Below are 5,935 nucleotides of genomic sequence, written 5' to 3' on the forward strand. Positions count from 1 at the left end.
TAAATCAATTTTCAGAGACTGAGGTTTATAGAATTCACTTTAACGTAAGACTCACTAACCAGCATATTCTGTGGCATCTCTTCATTGTTACTTGTGAGCTCAAAGAATACAGGCGTTTTTCTGATTTCATAAACATGTAAGCTGTTCCGTGCTGGCTCAGATGATGCCCTCACCAGCCCTGAGTGGTTTAACCATGGCCCAAAGCACAATTTTTGTGGGTTGGTGACTTCCAAGGGATCATTTTCAAAAAATGAGACATGACTTACTGTAGAGCCCACTGTATCATACAGTCCTACTTCCAGATGTTTACCCAAGAGAAGTTAAAACATGTGTGCACACGAGGAACCATAGACAAAGGTTCATAGAAGATTTATTCAAAGTAGCCCCAAACTGGAAACAGCCCAAACGTCCGTTAACGGAATGGATAACAAGTTCTAGCATAGTCATACAAGAACAGTACTCAGCAATGTATACAAAGGAATAAAATACCGAGACATGCAACAGCACATGGGTGAACCACATACGTGCCACACCGAATAAAAGACGCTAGACACAAGACAGCACATGCTGTCCAGTTCCATTTGTTGTCAGTTCTAGAACAGAAAAACTTATCTATAGTGAGGGAAAGCACACCAGTGGTAGCCAAGGTCACGTGTGGGGTGGGAGGATTGGTTGCAAAGAGGCACAACAGACCTTTCTTGGGTGAGTGAAATGTTTTGTATCTTGATTGGGGTGATGGTCTCACAGGTGAATACGTCATGAAACTGTACATTTAAAATGTGTCTATGGGGGCGCCTGGGTGGCTTAGTCGTTAAGTGTCTGCCTTTAGCTCAGGTCAGGATCCTAGGGTCCTGGGATCGAGCCCCGCACCAGGCTCCCTGCTTGGTAGGAAGGCTGCTTCTTCCTCTCCCACTCCCCCTGCTTGTGTTCCCTCTCTTGCTGTGTCTCTCTGTGTCAAATAAATAAATAAAATCTTAAAAAAAAAAACAACAAATAAAATGTGTCTATGTAAAATATGCCTCCATAAAGTAGTTTTTTTTTTTAAGATTTTATTTATTCATTTGACAGAGAGAGAGATCACAAGTAGGCAGAGAAGCAGGCAGAGAGAGAGGAGGAAGCAGGCTCACCACTGAGCAGAGAGCCCGAATCTGGGCTCAATCCCAGGACCCTGAGATCATGATCTGAGTCAAAGTCAGAGGCTTTCACCCACTGAGCCACCCAGGCACCCCTCCCTAGGATTTTCTTAACTTCAAGACTCATGATGTTTATATTTAAAATAGTATCATCAAATTTTAGTCTATAAATACTTTATTATTATATATTATGTTAATATATAATATTATCATAAAACTGCCATGAGGTCCATAAAATTGTCCAAATATGCAATTTTCACTACTATCTTTGTATTTTTATTCCTGCTGTCCCTTTAACTTGGAATACACTGTTTCCTCTTCTCTCCTTGACAAAATCCTATGTATTGTCCCATTCTTCATTCATTCATTCATTTCCCAAATATTTATGGAGTGCCAGACCCTGTGACAGGCTGTCGCACTGTCGAGACATATAAATCAGGGGCCCTGCCCTTTAGGGACATATACTAGAAAACAGAGTTTTACTTGAATGCCCAGATCTATATGCCTAGCATTTTTTGGCTGACAAAAAGACTGTCAAAGACTGTTATCCTGGAGGCTACAGGCCACTCCATTACATTACCTAAAAGTGTGACAGTAATTCCATACCCATGTATTTTGCTGCTTCCCTAAAGGTTCTATGTTATCTTTAAAGAAATAGAATCATTGAGGAGGCTAACAAGACAGGAGGAAAACATCTCTGAGAAGTTAAAGGGAAACTTGGTTTCAGTGCATTTCTACGTCTATGATGAAAACATGACAAAATATGGGGACGTAACTCAAATGAAAGGGGAATCGAAACAAAGTGATAGTTGCCAGCTTTCTCAGATGGGGCTGGAGGCTCACCTGGGCTTGGTGGTCTTTTAGACAGACTGGAGACTGGACCCCAGCTGACAAGTTTGCTGGTGGCATCTTTTAACATTGTAGGGTATTTTTAGAAAATCAGTTACTATAACAAGCTTTTATTAACATTTATTTTTCAATTATTTACATTTTCTTCTGCTCCCCCATCAACTCTGGGTTACAAACCATTAAATCTTTATTTGATTCAAAATATCATCACGAAGATAGGACCTACATAAAGCAAAATTACTAATTTAAATTAAGTGGAATATTAATGTTTGAAAAGACTGTCAAATCACCTTTTTTTTCTTTAAGTGTTTATTTTGGAATAGTTTTAGACTTCTAGAAAAAGTTGCAAAGGTAAGACAGACAGTTCCCATATGCCACACATCTTTGTCACAACTAATGAACAATATTGATATATTTTTATTAATTGAAGCTTACAGTTTACTCAGATTTTCTTAGTGTTTATCTAATGTCCTTTTTTTAATTCCAGGATCCCTTTCAGAATGCCACATTACTTTGATCACCATGTCTCCTTAACCTCCTCTTGGCTCTGATAGGTTCTCAAACTTTCCTTGCTTTTGATCACCTGGACAATTTTTAGTACTGGTCAAGTATTCCCTAGAATGTTCTGTGATTGGGATTTGTCTGATGTTCTCCTCATGGTTAAACTAGGGTTATGGGTTTTGGGGAGGAAGATCACACAGAGGTGAAGACTCATTCTCATCACATCCTATGGAAGCTACATGCTGTTGATGTGTCTTCTCACTACTGACGTTGTTCTTGGCCACCTAGCTGAGGTAAGGATTATCAGGTTTCTCCACTACAGCTTTTCTCTCTCTCTGTCTTTTCTACCTCCCTTTCCATATGCTCCATTTTGGAAAGAAACACTCCATACAGCCTGCACTTGAGAGTCACACTCAACCTCCTCGAGGGCTGTGTATCTACACACATTCTTTGAGATTCTTCTGCATGGGACATTTGTCTCATCCTCCCATTTCTTTCCTTATTCAATCCTTTCTTTATACCAGTATGGATTCATGAGTAGTTATTTTAGACTTTGGGTCATTACACAACACAACTTTATTTTGTTGTTCAAATTAGGAGCTCTTTTCACTTGGCTCCTGTGAGACAACCCTGTCACTGGGAGGGTGGGCAGTGGTGATGGGATCAGGGGGAGACTCAGAAGTTTCTTACTTTGAGGCACTACAAGCTGCCCTGGGTTCATTTGTGTATTTCCTGCCCCAGTCCTAGAATCAACCATTTCTCCAAGGAGCCTTGGTTCCTTTTATTGGAGAATGGTATTAGAAACCAAGAACTCATGCAAGGTGTGCTAATTGCTACTGGGGTGTCAAATAACCTTTTGAAATAGCAAAGGTGTTTTACTCGAATTTAAAATTGTAGTTTTATTTTTTTAAATATTGTTAACAAAAAATGCTTCAGTGACTTCATGTGTTTATGGATTATTTTGCTATAGAAACACTAAATTTTTATTCAAACCACTATTTGGTGGCCCACAATTTAGAGTGACAATAAATATGTATATGTCATTCATTGTTTTAAATACAAATGGTCCTTCAGGACTATCTAATAGCCAAAAATTCAAACTGACCTTATTAGAGACAAAAATATTATCTAAAAAAAATTCTTTGTCAAAACATCTTGATTCAGAAAGCATATTCTGCGTCTATGATTTACCTCATTTTAGGATTATTCCTTACTCTCATATTCTTCTAGCTTCTAGTCATTGAAAGAAATCAGCTTAAAAAAATTTAGATTCGGGGGCGCCTGGGTGGCTCAGTGGGTTAAAGCCTCTGCCTTCGGCTCAGGTCATGATCCCAGGGTCCTGGGATCAAGCCCCGCATAGGGCTCTCTGCTCAGCAGGGAGCCTGCTTCCTCCTCTCTCTCTGCCTGCCTCTCTGCCTACTTGTGATCTCTGTCTGTCAAATAAATAAATAAAATCTTTTAAAAAAAAATTTAGATTCGACTAGAACACCTAGACCATCCAGTAGTGCGTTTTTCTTCCTCTCCCTTTAGAATTAGTAGGGAAAGAGGGGGAAAGAGTTGTATAAAGAGCATTATTTCATCTATCTTAGGAAGTGAAAATCTCTTTCTCTAAACCTTTGTTACTTGATTGTTGTTCTCACAAGCCTTCCTGACAATAACAATCTTCAGATTGCCCATTCATTGCTGTAAGCCCCAACATCCATACTTGAACTTGAAGTTCATTTGCAAATTTGGGGATGGTGCTCCTAAGCAACAGAGGCTGTTTCCACACTAGAATGAAACATATAATATTCACCTGTCAGTCCTCCTGGTGTTCTGTCCTGTGTGGGGGACAGCATTCCTAAGCACAATAAGGCAAATGTGACATCTGTGATTTTTAGCAAACAGAAGCCAACATCAACTTCTAGATCAATTTGTTATACTAATTGTTTTTTTACTCAATTAAAGGAGTTCAAAATTAAATTTTGACCAAGCTTTTTAAAAGTAATTCACCCTTATCAATCATGTTTACAATTGAATAGCTTTTTGCACTAAAGTCTTTTCTTCATTTTGTTATTTCTTTTACTTGGCCTTTTGGTCAGGAAAGATGAATTTAGCTGTACTCACTGTGTAAGTTTTTCTTAAGATCTTACCTGTAGTTTTCCTTTGGCTAGATTATGTGACATTTTTATTACTTCTGCCACTGAACAAAAGTAGCTTTTTCATTTTCGCTTATGATAGGTCTTGTAAATGTCAAATTCCTTGTTAGAAAGTCAGAGTTAACGTTCCAAAAGTCAAAGGATGATATAAGTGATGTTCAAGTGTACACATTTAGAGTGTGAAGTAATTTCAAATCACTTTTTCCTAGCCCCCACCAAATCAAGATAACCTACTTTCAAACACTTACTTGAAAGAGAGAAATCAAGCTGCACTAAGAAAAAAGAAAGACACATGATATTCTAAACTGTGGCATTTATCTATATTTCAAGTATAAATTAAAAACAGGAACATACAGAGGCACTTGGCTGGCTCAGTCAGAAGACTGTGTGACGTTTGATCTCAGGGTTGTAAGTTCAAGCCCTATGTTGGGTATAGAAATTATGTAAATAATTTTTTTAAAAAGTGAACATACAAGTAAAACTAATGTGGAATCTATTCGCTATGACTAGTATTATACATTCTAAGTTAATTAATCCTGACACCAATTCCTTGGAACTCACTTTTACAGAATTATGGAGGACTTAAAATTAGATTTCTATCAACTTTAGAAGTAAGCTACGTTTTTTTCCCCTCCTGTTATCTCCAAGGAAATAAAATTGTTCAAATGTATTTGTGATTAGGTGTTATCTCTCATTTCTTTATTTTCTCAATCTTTAGGAAATTGCAAACTGATAGATTATTTAACACGCTTTCAGAGCAGGAGAGGACGGCTCAGCTTCTTTACAGTGTTAAGTAACAAAAGTTCAACAGAGTAAATTTTAAAGATCAAATCAGCTTTATTAATTCATTTCAAGTATAAATTTTAAAAAAATGAACATACAGATTCATGTTCACAGATGCAAGCTCCAAAGGGCTACAGAAAGGGAAAGGTTTTTAAAGACAGGACAATGAAGTCCTAAACAAATAAAAAGTCTCTTTCAGGTGAGGTTACCTTCTTTTGGGGACAAAAAGGTCTCACTGTGTGGATTACCTCATCTTCCTTGGGGGATGGAGAGGGTCTATGTGACAGATGACTTTATTGGTACTGACCAGAAAATTCTTAATTGACCTGATAAGACTAGATTCTGAAGGTGGTTGTATGTGCAATTAGGTTAGATGTTAAGCCCCAGTTTGACGATATGCCCTAGCATAAGTGACTTCATTTGGGGCCTGTGGTTTTCTTTTTGATAATGGAGTTGAGTGAGTGCAGGATAATAATATAAATTAGGGTCACAAACTCAGATGCTTTTGGGGGCCAGACAAATGACATGCAT

This window comes from Lutra lutra, chromosome 6 (genome assembly GCF_902655055.1).
Source record: "Lutra lutra chromosome 6, mLutLut1.2, whole genome shotgun sequence".
Taxonomy (NCBI): Eukaryota; Metazoa; Chordata; class Mammalia; order Carnivora; family Mustelidae; genus Lutra; species Lutra lutra.